This window comes from Betta splendens, chromosome 10, assembly GCF_900634795.4.
Source record: "Betta splendens chromosome 10, fBetSpl5.4, whole genome shotgun sequence".
Taxonomy (NCBI): Eukaryota; Metazoa; Chordata; class Actinopteri; order Anabantiformes; family Osphronemidae; genus Betta; species Betta splendens.
This window is the reverse complement of record NC_040890.2, coordinates 14936404-14951853: the sequence shown is the minus strand read 5'-3', so window position 1 is coordinate 14951853 and position 15450 is coordinate 14936404. Positions and strand designations below refer to the sequence as shown.

Sequence of the window (15450 nt, the reverse complement as noted above, 5' to 3'; positions counted from 1 at the left end):
TACAGTCTGGCATTTTGGGAAATCTTTGGAAATTTCAAAGCCATTAATTTAAAATGAAAGAAAAACCATAAATCTGACTCTGAAACAGAGCAGTTTAAACACCCCTGTCCTTTGCCTTCTTGATGTTTAATGATTTATTTAAAGGAAATTGTCAGAGCCAGTGCAAGTCACAAGTACTGTTTTATTGGTTTCAGGCCAAGGCCTCCCAACCCACACACAACACACATAACCAGCAACACCACCCGCACCCCCCACACGCAGCCTCTCTGCAGGCATGCCAGTACAGCGCGGTGCCTTCACCATACAGAGCGAAGGAGGGCCAAACGGCAACTAGGGCAGCGGGGGCACAACCTGTCAGGGAACTCCGCTGCCAAGCCTCAAATAACATTTGAAGGTAGCCTTGACTCAAAGTGACTTTCAAAGTTTATCTTAGTATTGCAAAGACCCAAAACCTGTGCACAAAAAGCACTGGGGCCATGTTTCTTATTTCATCAGCTCAGCCGTATGCGAGTAAAATTCCACGAGGACGTGATGTTTAATATAATGTCTGCAACTGTTATTCTTTGGATTCGTTGGATACAGAATCACCTACAGCCATGGTAGTAGCAGAATGGTGCTTTAAGCTACACGCTAGTATGTAAATCATGTTCATTATCTTAGTTCAACATTAACATTTAAAGGTACTGTGTCAAAAACTAAACTCCATACACTAGTGTCCTCAACAGTTATGGTCAGATTAGTCAATCAATTAAATCCTGACCTGTTGGTGATGCTGAAAAAATGTCCAGGATCTCATGAACAAACATTCATGGTAATGGGTCCAAAAGGTGAATCAACCTATTTGCTGACTGAGTCACACACCCATCATGTCTTAAACTGAAAAAAAAGGAAAAAAAAATGAATGAACTATAATTAACATTTTTATGGTGTATTTAATCCAATTTGTACTTCCCCCATCTACAGTACGTTTCCATGGGTGTCCCACACCACTCTTTACAGTTCATCAAGTGTGCAAATTAGCACTGTTGCAACGTCTTTTCTTTCCTTGTGGCCTCACCCACAAAATGTGAGCAGAATCTATCTGATTTCACTTGTAATTGCAATGGCCAGAGAACCACCACTAAGTCATCCATCAACCTCAATTTTTTGAAGGTTTGATTGAATTTCATCATTTCCTTCTGTCTGAGAGGCACTGGAGGTCGATACGCCTGGTATTTCTGTGACAGCATTAGTCAAAAGACTCATAGAACCAAGGTATAAAGGAGGACTATGAGCTAAAATATTTATCTCCTCCACAGTGTGTTTACTACTTTATCAAAAAAATACAAATTGAAATATGAACCTGGCGCCTAACTCTTCCTGTTCTTAATATTATGAAAAATATGGAGGAGAACAAAAACAATATGAGGAAAAACATTAATATATAAAGGAAGCAACGTTTGAGAATGCACAGCTGTAACGGATATGTAATTGTGAAATAAAAACGTCCTGGATTACATAGTGTTTCACAGACATGTTTTGAATATCAATACATCACCATGGCACGTAAACACAAATTATTTCCTCTACAAACTCAGAGCTGAATACATTTACAGGTTATAAGAGTTTGCATTTAACATTAAAAGCAAACAATAACTCTTGATTTGCCTTGTAGATAATTTTTCTACCTTAATGTTCTTACCTTCCATCCATACAGAATAAAGACATCTTAATATTTGAATGTTGTCTTTGCCTTTATGTTTATTATATCACAATATTAAGATGCCATTGATTACCTATAAAGACTCACATGTCCTGGCTCCAGCCTACATGACAGGTCTTTAATTCCATGAGAGCCTTTAGGACATTTGAGCTCCTCAGGCAGTAGCAGTGTCTTTCCTATCAGGGCTCCAAAGCACTGGAACGACCTGCCGGAGGATTTCAAGCTGATACGTTGATATCAAACTCCCTTTTGCCATGTTTAAGTCAGACTCTTACTGTTTTTTTTAAACCTCTGATTTAAACTTTATGTTTATTTATTTGTTGTTCCTCTGAACTGATTGTCCAACGTGAGGCCGAGGTGTAGAAAGAGCAAACTAAAACGCTAATAATAGAAACAATCTCCTTCGTCTTTCATCGTCATCTTTAATGTTTTACCATCGCATCACACCCATGTAGCACTCATCATCCTCTTAATTAGCTGTCACATTATGGCCAGGAGGAGTTCCATAAAAGATGCTTCCCCTAACGCAGAACAATAGAGAAAATAGGAAGGGTGGTTTCTAGGATACTTCACCAGCGCCTTCCTTTATAGTGTCTTTTAAGGCCGCTGTCCTCTTGGGTGCCAGCCAGCTCTATCCTAACTGGAAATGGAAGGGGCGAAAAGGTGAGGCTTCAGTGGACACACCATACATCATATGTGACACACGCCTGGTCATGTCCCAGTGCCAGGAGTCTCTTCTTTAGTTATTGGATGTTCCAGCAGCTAAGCTACCGGGAGACCAGTCTTACATAAGCATTTTTTTAATGTTTTGATAAGTCTAAGTTGTGGCAGATGTAATGTAACTAAATCTCCAGGTGCTCAGTGGACATGACCCTAAAACATGCAGGATTTAATTACAGTCTAGGAGGAATAAAACCACTGATTTGGTTCTAACCACATTAAACATGTGGAAAGTCTATAAGCTATGCTGTGCTAAACTGTAAAGTTTCCATCATTTCTGTTCTCAGGAATTTTAGGACTGGTTATAAAAGAAGCTCAATGACATGCTGGAGCAAGTGAGATGTAATGAACCCCACAAACCCTCCTTCAAAGTCCCTGGGAGACTTCTACCTTGCTAATAACTGCGTTACCAGCCTTGGAATGCAGCCCTTTCCAACAATATGACACACGACTTGCTTGGTGTGTGAAGATAAGAATGACAGGTTTTTAAAAACTATTCAATAGAGCTGTTTATACTACGTTTGCTGCAGTATTTCCCATCTGGCCTAAGTGTTCTAGGGCATGACTCAATAGAAAAGGTGGGTCCATGTGTGATGTGATGGGTGGCAGAGAACTACACTAAGACATGTCTGCAAAAACAAGCGGACCCACAGACTGAAAGCTGCACGTGCCTTTAATACGACACAGATTACAGCCAATAAGGGAGAGTGTGGATGAGTTTAATGCTCATGAGCAAAACTATGATAATGTTCAAGATTCACTTGCACTCTCCCGCTGTGCTCCACTGCTTATGTTGGCATTATACTCAACCTAATTTTACACACTTGTGGCTCTATTAAATCCTCCAAATTTGGCTGCATGGTAAAAATAAATCCCCTTGTGGTGTAGCACACAATGCACCAATACCTAAATAGTACTTTCTACGATTTTCTCTCACACGTGATACAGCACTTTCCACTATAAAGGATGTTTTCAATTCCCCAGGATGTGCCCAAGGTTCAAGATGCTTCCTTTTAATGTCTACATACATAGTGGTCAGATATTCAAAAGCTATTTATGTCTAAAGAGAAATAAAAATACAACACAATCTTGAATGAGGTTCTCGTTATTGATGCATAAATGGGTAAAATGTCCAAATGCCTCAGTTTGCATAAAAAAAGTCAAGTTTCTAGAAGTCATATAAGAGTCAAGTTGCTTTACTTTATGTTGTAATTTCACTTGTACTGTACATGCTCTTTCTTTACTTTTTTCAGTGATCAAGCTACTGTATATTTCGCCTTGGGGTAGCTCATATCAAGGTCAACTTGACTAATCTAGCACTTTACTGTACATTAAATTCATGACACATCTACTGCGTCTCAGCTTCCTTCTACTTACAGTAAAGCAGCAACCTCCAAATGCGCAGGTATTGGAACTCACATCTGAAGAGTCTCTCCATTAATGAGTTTGGCCCATTTTTTCTGCCTCATTTGCACCCTGATTGGAATTTGGGCAGCAGCAAAGGCCAGGCTCTAATTCTCTCTCATAATGAATTAGTGTCATAATTACTAACAAGGCTAACCTTCCTATTGCACAAAGCAGGCGTATGTGTCAATCTACGTTTTGTGGCATTTGTATAGCATGTGTGTTTATGTGTGTGTGTGTTTGTGCAAGTTGAAAGTGTTTTGTGCCAAGTGCTTGTGCATAATTTTCCATTTCATCAGTAATTGCTGTTAATGACATGTCTAGTACTCTTGCATACCAGTGGATTGAGCACTTCTCCATATTCTATCTTGAGGCTTCCTTTTCAGTGCCTTTAGCTCTATTAATCCATTTGCATGAAGGTATATGTGTTCAGTATGAAACAAATGCCATCCGTATCAAATATTATAGCTGACTGCATCTAAAATCCAAATATATCATCCATAACATTAAAACCACTGACATAAATGGTGACTAGCATTGATTTTCTAATTGCAAAGGCACCTGTCAAAAGTGGGTCATACTAGACAGCAACTTACAGGAAAACCTCACCAATTTTCAATGGGGGTTGACCCAAACGATGGCAGGTATTATTTAAGAATGAAAAGACAATCAGATTCCTATATATTATAGGAATATATATACTACATATTTTCTGTGCATAGAAATTGTCATTTATTCCTCTGAAACACCTCAGAGAACCTTTGCCATGTGCTCACAGACTTCAACTAGTGTTTCCTGTTTTTTTTTTCGGAACCTGCCCCAGCGGCTGATAGGGGGCGGGGCTAAATGACAGGTAAGTACAATGTGAGTACAATGCATTCTGGGTGTTGTAGGATATGAGCCTTTTTAACCACAACACATATTAATTCCGTTTTCCCTGTTTTTTTTGGACATAGACCATCAATGTTAAATGTTGTTGCACAATTTTGCTGATAAAATGTATAATATTTACAACACATCTTGCTTTTTAGTGGTGAAGTAACAGTGACTCCGAGTGTAGGGATCTGAGAGGCTCTGACAAGGTCCCAATTTTGACGACTAGACAACGACATGTATGTAGGTTTGGCACTGGACAGGATCTACCAATAGTGGAACAAGCAAGGAGAACCACTAAACAGGTGACAGAGTCATGGGTGCCCAAGGCTCCATGATGTGGGTGAAGTGTGAAAGGCAGCCCATCTGATCCGATCCGAGCACAAATTGTTGAAAAATGTAATGCTGACTATGACTGGCAGGTGTCAGAGCACGTGGCTGCAGAATGGCCAGGGTTTGACACTGACATTCCAAGAACTGAAACCACACTTCTGCTTCTTCAAACCTTACTATTTGATATTAATATAAACACAACAGCTCTTTGCAATGCCAATGTAAAGGGTAGACAGAAAATTAAATTAGAAAGTGCATAGACAGAGAGCTTAATGAAGTTGTAAATGTTACCAACATAAAACAAAATAAACATATGCTATGTATAGTGGCATTATCATCATCTCTATGGTAAAATGTTTATTTATTATAGACGCCTTATGCGGAAGCTGCACTAAAGCTACAGATGAAGTGTTATGAGAGTCACATATCATTTGTCATTTATGAGGAAAAGGATTTAATATTAGCTGGTCATTTAGTTCTGCCTCATTTAAAAGCCCTGAAAGAAAGACATGGCCGTGGCAGAATTTTAGACGACAAGTTGCAATGGCCTTAGCTGACAGCTAATCACACATATCACACACAATACACAAATGTAACAATAAGAGTGTGATGTGATACTATAAACATTTTGGCTAAAGTCGGTGTAGTGAAAAAGAGGAAATGAGAAAAATCATTGTCATTGTTGCGTCGCAAGGTGACGGGAAAAGAACTGTAGGTAATTGTATAGTGTGCAATTACAGTACTGTTCAGTAGCAGTCCATTCAATCACATGCTTGTTATGTCTATGTGAATATATATTCAGCTTATCTTAGAAGAAAAAAAACCTTCACATTCACCAAATATAGATATGGGAAAGACGTGTTGAAATGGAAATGTTGCTGAATGATTGATATGACCCTTCTGGAATATTCAGTCAAATATGTTGGTTAATGAAAATGGACGGTGCAGAAATAGGGTTGGGTTAAGAGGCAGTGGAGAGACAGCTTATATTATATGAAATGGATAAATGTCTTTATAATGAAGTGTTAAGAGAATAAGTTTAAAATATAAAATGCACAACGTTGGCACTATGCCAACTAAATATTAACTAAGGGAGCTAAAAGCTAAAAGATTGGTTAATATTTATTGTATTTATTGTTAATTGTATGAATCAGAATTTTGCTCAAAATGCCTGATTCAAATGAACATTTAGAGCAGGCTTAGTCAATCAATAGTCTATGTAACATACTGTAGTATTAAGTGGCTCAGGTGAAAATGCGATCTTTAATTGGATTCTCAGTATAACTGCAGGACAGTCTAAGTGCATATCTGGCATATCTAATTACTGTAGCATAATGACAGTATCAAATAAGACCGTGAGCACAAATGTTTCCTTCGTTATCATGTAATCATTTTACATGAAACAGCCATTTGGGACCTCGTCGGCAGTAAATGAGGCCTCGTGTGAATGTATCTGGCACAGGCACCATGTCATACTCCTGCTAACTAACAGCTACTGTCCGGTCCAATACGTGCAACTGAAACCATTTCATTTTCCACTTCATTCATTATCTCAGTTCTAAATCATGCATATTTGCATCAGTGCATCATTTGTTTGCTTTGTGTTTGACCTCTGACTCCCAACACAGCTCCACTAAGTGCTGACACGATAAACTCTCAACTCGTCCATGTTCGTGTTACTGCATCTGACGATGGCCATGTGCCATTTTACAATGAGAGCACACCAAACACAATCAGACTCAGCCAGAGAGAATAACCTGGAGTTCAAACATGTTTTTACTCCACCTACGATCACAACACAAAGTTTGGCTTCAAGATACAGATTCAGTGTGGATATGGTTGGCTCAGGTCTGCAAGCCACAAAGCAATGCTTCTGATTAACTGGTCAGTCTTCCCCTGAACTCTGGACCCCACCTCCAGTCAAGACTTTTGATATGAGACCTAAATAAACAGACTTTGGCTGCAAACAGAGGATGTAATGTTTCTCCACAGGATAGCTGGCCTAAGTCTGCATATAAAGGAAAGGACTTCAGCAAGGCAGGAGGGCCTCTGTATTGAACTGTTACTCCTCTACAGAAATGGGAGCCAGATTGAAAAGTGGTTCAGTGGTTGGGTACAATTCCCCTAGATGCCTCCATTTGGAGGCATTCCAGACACAGCTAACTTTGGGTTCTGTACAAATTTGTGAGAAAGGGAAGCCTAGCCGCTTTGCTACTACCACCTCAGCACGGACATGCAGTCAGAAACAGAGATGGTTGTCAGATAGATCGACAGATAGACAGACAGACAGATCATATTCCACTTACAACTGGGGATAAACACTTTTTCCATACAGACACCATCCCCTCTCATTTTTATAAGTGAGGGAAACTGTAGCAATGACAATCAATCATGACTACAATGTGACCTGCAATAAACCCAACGACTGTAATAAGTAAAGACTTATAAATCTAGGAGAATCTAAAATAAATACATGGTAAATACAGTATTTTGCAAGGCCTTTATTGAGGAAGAACATTTTAATAAAAAACAATCCTGGCCTCTGACAGCTGATGTGTGTATTCAGCATTATCCCTGGTTTGTCATCAAGGTAATAAAGCGATCACAGCTAGTTAGTATTTGAGATAACGGCTTCACACTAAGGAAACTTGAGTGTGGCCAGAACCATGAACAATGCAACGTCTTAGATGAAACTCCACTGTGGATAGTATCATATGAAGATCTGAATGATTGAACCAGCTGTGCTAACAGATGTTCGTGTGGAATCCTGTTTCTCGTGAAGGGGTGGGGGAGTGGAGGGCTAAAGTACAGTATGGGGATATGTGGAGATAATTGCTGTTTTTTCCTGTCCTGCTATCTCTGCCTGAGTCTCCTCAAACATATATGCCAATGTAATCACTTAATGATTAATTAATAAAGAGGCTTCTAATAGCAGGCTCCAAAGACATGATTGTTATTGTTCACTTTGTATGTACATTATACGCCACATGCCCCATGTCTATGATGACTTTATATCTTCTATATGGCTTCTTTATGGCTCATGATATTAATTAGTTGATATGATTTTACATAAACTGATATAAAAATGTTTGCCTGCGTAATAAAATGCATTTAATTGCTGTAATACTAAAGTGCCTTTCGACTGATGTAGATCATAGGAAATGAAAATAGCTCCATCTGGGCTAAAAGGGTTAGGCCTATCCTTTATGTACATCTAGCAGACAGAAACGTGCATCCAGACAGGAATCTACAGATACGAGTCTGCTGAACAGAGGCTATTCCCAAGGTGTGTTGTTTACTTGAGGTTGAGCTGCGGCAGCTGAGCTTTGTTCATAAAATTACTCAAAATAACCAATTATCCATCTTTGGCAGTGTATAGAACCGTCCCCAAACCCCAGAGGATGCCTGTACTACTGACACTGACAGAAACAACTCATGTCACATCGTCTAAATATAGTTTTTTTTTATCCTTCACTTTTTCTTCTCACTTTCAGGGTTCGGTCTGATTTGGTCCATGTGTCTTAATGTCTGTCTGCCTCAACATCTGTCAGTCCATTTGATGTTTGCATGTCTGTCAAATCAAAGAAAAACACATATTATATGAATTCTTGCTGTGATAGATGTGGGAGTTGAAGCATAAACGGCAACACAATGAAGCAATATTAATACAGACTGCGACAATGGGATGACACAACTATTCAGGTATGAACATAGTGATTGATAAATGAAAATACATGTGTGCTTAAATGAACCACTAGCTGTAATTATCACACAAACAGTGTTCTGTTTAATGTTTTTAATTTTACATGTGACTGGGTGAGGCGGTAATTCATCACGTACGGCTGAAGGATGGCTGGGCTCTGGTTAAGGGCTGGATCAAACACTGATCAGGACACGCATGGCCTGGCAGAGGACTGAGAAAGATGGGTGTGTTTACACATAAGAAAGTACCAAAAGTACGGTCCCATCTTCAATGACTGGGGTTACATTTACAAAGGAGTGTTGGGAATATGGAGCTTTGACAGGAGAAGTGTGCACGGCAGAAGAACATACAGTATGTAGCAGGATCATAGTTTAACAGTTTCAATGAATAAACTGCTGGGTTCTTTTAATTAACTACTGCTATAGAGGCCCTGCTGGCTGTAACTGATGTAACAGGCTTATTGTTATTGAATAAGGAATAGAGAACCAGCTTCACTGCTTTAAAAAATGTTCCCAGGACAAAAATCTCAAATGGTTTAATTAAAAACATCAACCTAATAAAATATAACTAAAGATTCTATTGTCATGTACATGATGTAAGGTTTTATATTAGCATATCTCCAAGCTCTTAATTTGATAAATTATTGAATTTTAATGACTTAAGAGAATGTTTTTCCAAGACCTTTGGTCTTATGGCTCGCATTTAATTATCGTTCTTTCACCCTCTGCTTTGTGTAGACACGTAACAGAAAATTTGTGTTTTGGGTTGATTACTCTGTTGATAGTTTTCAGTTTATTCACCGTATGATATTTTTTTATATAACTGTTCATTATTTTGTGATTAATTATTCTGATTTCTTACTCTCGAGAGTTTACGATTTCGTTTTCTCTCGTGTGAAATGGTGAACAAGGCTTGTTACTGAGCAGCTGCCAAATTCCTTAAGCAAATACTCACATTGAAAGACAAACTGTACAGTAATAATAATTGTTAGCTGCAGCCCTGGATGCATGTACAAAAGGAATGACACTTTTCTTTCTGATAACCTACCCTACAAAAAGAGGGTCACACGTTTTCAGCCACAGAGACAAAGCAATAGAAAAATGTCCTAAAAGCCATTTCTAATAGCAGCGGGGCATTTCTAAAGTGATAAAAACGAAACCTCACAGTGGCAGAAATGAAACATTCTTGTCATATCCTGCAAGTCTTGGGAGAAAAGCACAAATTCAGAAACTTCTCCACTAATGCTCCCGGTAGACCTGTAAGGTGGCGTCACATTTCTCAGTCTGCGTATCAAATAAACTTGATGGATGGACCGGAGCCGGAGGAGGGGGAATTAAGAGAAACAGAGACATACTGTACAGCATGTTGAAATTAAGACGAAAATTGGGGCGAAAAGCAAAACTGGGCTACATGTAGGTGTGTTGCACATGGTGGTGATAGAATTCCACTGGGCAACCTTCTAATTAGTTCTGCTAGCCTGAGGCAGTGCATTGCCACTGGCCTCGCAGCATACAGAGTTCCTGCAAGGCCTTTAATAGGATGATTGACCGCTCTGGTAAAGAAACTGATGATAGCTATCATAAGCATTGCATTTGCATTTAATTACCCTGGGGTTTACAATGCATGATAAATACCCACATGCATAAAGATCGATAATTGGCATTCACAGTTTGGAATATTAACTATCAGACCTCCCCGTGAGCTTTAGCAGGACTCTCCCGCTGCTGGAAAACTTTCAATCCATCTTCCGTTAGGAGTCGATCCGTCTTTTTCACCTGCATTTATCCGTAACTTGCTGTTACTGCAGAATGACATGCTATGTCCTGCTGTTTCACTGTTGGTGGATGCACAATGTCACAAAAACAAATTGTTGTGTAAAGCCTGGTCACTCAGCTTCATGATTTGTCTGCAGGAGGGAAAAAAAAGGCGTGCGACGATAACCAACTTCCTTTGTGTTGCACCTTAATTGGCCGGCGAGGGAAATCAGCCACTGAAATGGTGTCACAGAGAACGTAAGCTATCCCGATGAGGAGGAGGGGAAGGGAACCTGTCAGGGGCTATGGATAAAAAAAAAAAAAGCTCAATTTTTCCACCACGGAACATACAATGAAAGCAAAAGCATATATGAAAAAAAGTAAAATAATATCACACTTGAATGTGTCTAATGGAATTTTCATAGAAAGCATATGGGATAACTATATAATTAAACTGTTTATTGGGTGGTGCAAAGTCCCATCCTAGCACTTGTTTTGCTTTCCCCAGTCAATGGCAGACTTTCAGTATCAGAGCAGGGTAAACTAGGACAATCGCTTCATCATGAACACAAGCAGCGAGGCCAGTGTTAATGTCGATTATTATTAATGTGAATGGAAAAAGCGTGTGGTAAATGTCAAATTATGTTGCTTTAATTATCCATCTACTTGGAATTTGCTCATTTGATATGGCCTCATTAATTCAGATCATATTCACACCTATCTGGGTTGCTTCACACTGTTTGCCGTGTTCTTTCCTGACAGACCACACGGAGGGATGAGCGAACTCAGGGGGAATGAATGAGGAATTGTGCATATGTTGAGCATAACATATTCCTAGAGGTGTTAGCTTGTCTTAGCTCGCTACTTGACAACATAAATGACATCGAGTTCCGTTAAAACAGTCAGCAATTATTTTATCTGTACCGGTTCTTTGCTGAAATGCCACTGTCTTCATACTGTAGACCTGCTGTACTTAGGACTGGACCCTGATTTAAATGGACATGAGGATAAACCGAGCCAAACCATGAGGCTGACCTAAGTCATCCTAATGAGAGGAGAACAGGAACAAAAGGCAGCACGATGTGCCAACCCATAAAAACCTGATTACACACACAATGAAAACAGTCCAACTCCCCGTAAAAGCCATGCTGGGTCTTAGTCCTCAAAATTGACTGGACCTCCCAGTGGCCAGTGCTTCCTAAACACTAACTGTTTTCTAGAACCCCTCTCTTCTGAACTCACATTTTTCCAGCCGCACACGGCCCCTTATGGCACACTGCTTCCTAAAGCATGCAGCTGATTGGCCTTCTATTGTCTCATTGAGTGTAATTAAGCTGTGGTGATGGCTGTGGGAGATGTGGGGAGGTCTGGACCTGATTGTCCAGCAGCGTCTCAGTGTGAAGTGCTGATGAATCCTTTGGACACCGCGCTGGGTGAGGAGTTGCTGCAGACGATGCCATAATCAGCTAAGCTCACACTCTAACTTTGCTCTCATTAAAGTTGGCAAGTGACATTTAACTACTACACCAGGGACACAATGCAAATAAATGGCAACTTCAGTGTTAGAATTATAATGGGCTTTTCTTCTACTTTTAATGATCCAATCTAGTTTTCAGGAATAGGTAGGCTCGCCGTCTCCTACAAGCCTTCTTATTGGCTAATAGGGAGCAAACGATGTCAACTTAACTGTGGAGGGATTCTCACTGGTGAGGCGAGGGAGAAGCTAAGAGCTCCATCACTTAAGTTAACTCCTCCACTTTCCGCCTCCTCCAAACTGGCTTTACACAGGCCCATTTGGATATTTTCATGCTACATTTCATACAGGGGTCTCTCTAATCCCCAGGCCCACCTAATGAGGAGGTAATGAAAAGTTAATCCACATAGCTCAACTCCACCTAGCCTTTAGCTAATGCTGCTTTTAACTCCAGCTCTCATTAACTTTTAAAACATGAGCCATTAACAACAGGTTGGTAGACTACCCATCGGCTGCCCTCCCAAGCACTTTGCTATCCAACCACTCACTGTGTCTGAACTTTAAAGCACAATTAGGTGAGTGAGAGAAATTCTCGGTACACACTGACCTCCTAATTAGGATACAGGCTGGATTTTCTGGAGCTCAGCTGTCACTGTATCGATCCTCCCTCAGGATTCTCCTGCTCATGGAGCAGTCAGGTTGGACACTACACCTACTGTAGGAGGCGAGAGCTGACATTTGCACCTCAGTGTTTTTTACTGCACTGTAAATTACAGCAAGTTTAAAAGGAGAGGAGTTCCATTTTTTGTTGCTCATGCCAGCAGGTTTATTTCCAATTTTCACAACAGCTGTACATATTGATTTGTTGTGTACGTCCTCCATTTTCATTGGGGAAATTATGAATAATTTAGGAGGCCGATTAAAAATGAATGACAATCAACGCACATCATGAGCTTTAGAGGCAGGTCTAATTATTTGAAATAGACACCTCCACCTCCTACCTCTCCTCAGAAGTCAGTGGTGCCCATAAAAAGCGCCACCATTGTCTACTTGCCTATACACTGCAACACTGGGCCGTAAAACATAATCGGACTCAACCAACAATAAATAGTGATTTGATTACAAACGGTTAATGCAAGGGCAAACAAGTGCGTAAATTTTGCATTCCTGTGGCTTTCTTGACAGCTCTCAACTGATTAGCAATTCATCATTTTTGTGCTGTGATGACAGATAGTTCTATAGCGCTCTTGCTCTGGAGAATGAGAATGAGGTTAATGAATGTGGATCAGGCTAATTCCTCTGTCCTTGCCAAACCGCAGGCCTATAAAACAGCCATACATACAGACCTGCAAGGATGAGACGGGGTTGTAGCGAAATGGAAATGTTCATGGGCGTCATGGGACACTGAGCTGAAATAAAAAAGCACATGCTGCTGTCTTCGTTCGCAGTAATTGAGATAATGTATCTTCTATGGCGAAAGAGCTGAAATGTGTCAGTTCCCTGAAGTCATGTACACGTTTATGGATTCTAGATACCTTTTTTTCTGCTTCTATATAGCAGCAGGAACATATGCCTGCCCTGAACACATGCTGGTAAATGCGGCCGCGCGTTTGGGTACAAAGTTATTTGAAAAAGCACACGCATACGAGTGATCACAACAGCTTCAAGCCCACAGGCTGTCCACTGGCTTGTTTCAGATCGCGTCTTGGTTGGGCTTTGTCGCAGCCCGATTCTCTGCACGCCCTAAAACGAGTCCTCTGCACGTCTCCTCCACTGCAAACTGTTACAGCACAGCCAGGCGCACGTGAGGACAAACAAAACCTACAAAATGAAATATTACAGGAATAAGGTGTCAAAACAACGTTGGATTCTGATACATCCTGGCAGAAACACAGAAAAAATCACTTAGTAAAACACTGAAGTTCAGTTCCTTCCCACAACCACAGAAACATCTTACGTTCTCCTCGGGGGGCTGCTGATTATCTGTTGTCACACACATCCAGAGTATTCAGGTCCCTATAGGTGCAGACACTTGTGAGGATGGGAAAAGTTCTTATTTTATGCGTTCCCTCATGATTTAAGGCACATTCATGATGTTTGTGACTGAATGGGTACATTTGCACATACTAAACCCACTAATGATTAACAGCTAGTATGCACTGCCACAAGCTTACGAGTGTTTAGCTTGACAGTGCATATGGTGACAAGGAGAGAGCCTGGAGGATCGTTCATATCCCAGTAGATTAACCATTTGTATTTATACATTAATTAAGTTGAAATTGAAATGTTTAGAGTTCACAGTTTAATGTTGATCTGTGCTAAGTGGATTTCAATACTCATCTATAGAAGAGACAAATGAGTCCTGGTGCAACAGTTATAGTAAAGGGACTGTTTGACAGAAGCTTAACTTAACCTGAATTTAGCATTTAATTCAGTCTAAACATAATTAAGAAGACTACAATAATTAAATGGCGCGCAGCATGATCAGATACCGTGACAGGAAGATACAGAAACAGCTGATTCTGCTAAAGCACCTTACGGTAAGCTCAGACTCTGGAGACACCCCTCAACCAGTTGGCCTGCGAATTAACATTTTACTCAACCTCAGTATTGCAATTATGAACTGAGAAATGATTCAGCAGAATCTGGCCTCGACAATAAAGCGTGGCAGCAGCCTGCAAGATGAGAACCACATGTGAGATCAGGAAGCCGAGAGAAAAGTTCAATATTAGGCAAGTAAAAGTTATAATAATCTATAAAAGATAACGTGTTGGCAGAACAGCTCGAACAGAGGAAGGAATGCAGCCCACTACGGATTTTAGGAGGTGTGAATCAGCCCTAGAGCACATCTAAGCGGCTTCTTGGAAGGAATAGTAGGGAGGAAGCAAGTCATCTGGGCTGTGTTGCAAGAATAATGCACTCAGTGTGTACTCAAGCAACAGGCATGTCTTCAGATTGTTTAGTTTTGTGGCTAAACATTTTAACTGTCAGAGGTTAGGAACATTTCCCAACCAGCTGCCAGTGCACTAACCAAAGTGCTGCAAAGTAAATAGGCCTTTTTTGAGAGGCACGATCTCCACGGTTAGTGTGGAGGCCGAGGGGAAAGAATTAGCAAAGGGCTAATAGAACAGAGCTCGCCTCACACTGCATGATTAATTAATTATCATTTTCTGCTTGATGGCTCTCTGAGGGCCACAGTGCGTTGCTGCTGATGCACTGTCAGCATTTGAGGCCTATTACTGTGCCAACCCATGTAAAGCATAGACTACACTCTCCCAGTTACTTGAAATTACAGAGTCATAATTTCATAAGGAAAATGTAAGTGGCACATTTATTACTCCTTATATTAAAACAATTCATGAAGCATATGCAATTACACAAAATGTGGATGTTATGTAAAGCTAGTTGCGCCAGTAGGACAGTCCTGGGCTGTACTTGAGTTCAATTTGGCATTTTCGAAGCGTTTCCATCTTTGACTTTCATCATT

The 15450-nt window shown here is 40.3% G+C and overlaps 1 long non-coding RNA gene across 1 annotated transcript in view; it reads right to left on the bottom strand.

Moving 5' to 3' along the window:
* Positions 1 to 15450, bottom strand: part of LOC129604737 (uncharacterized) — a 100316-nt gene that overhangs the window by 43311 nt on the left and 41555 nt on the right. The window lies entirely within an intron of this gene.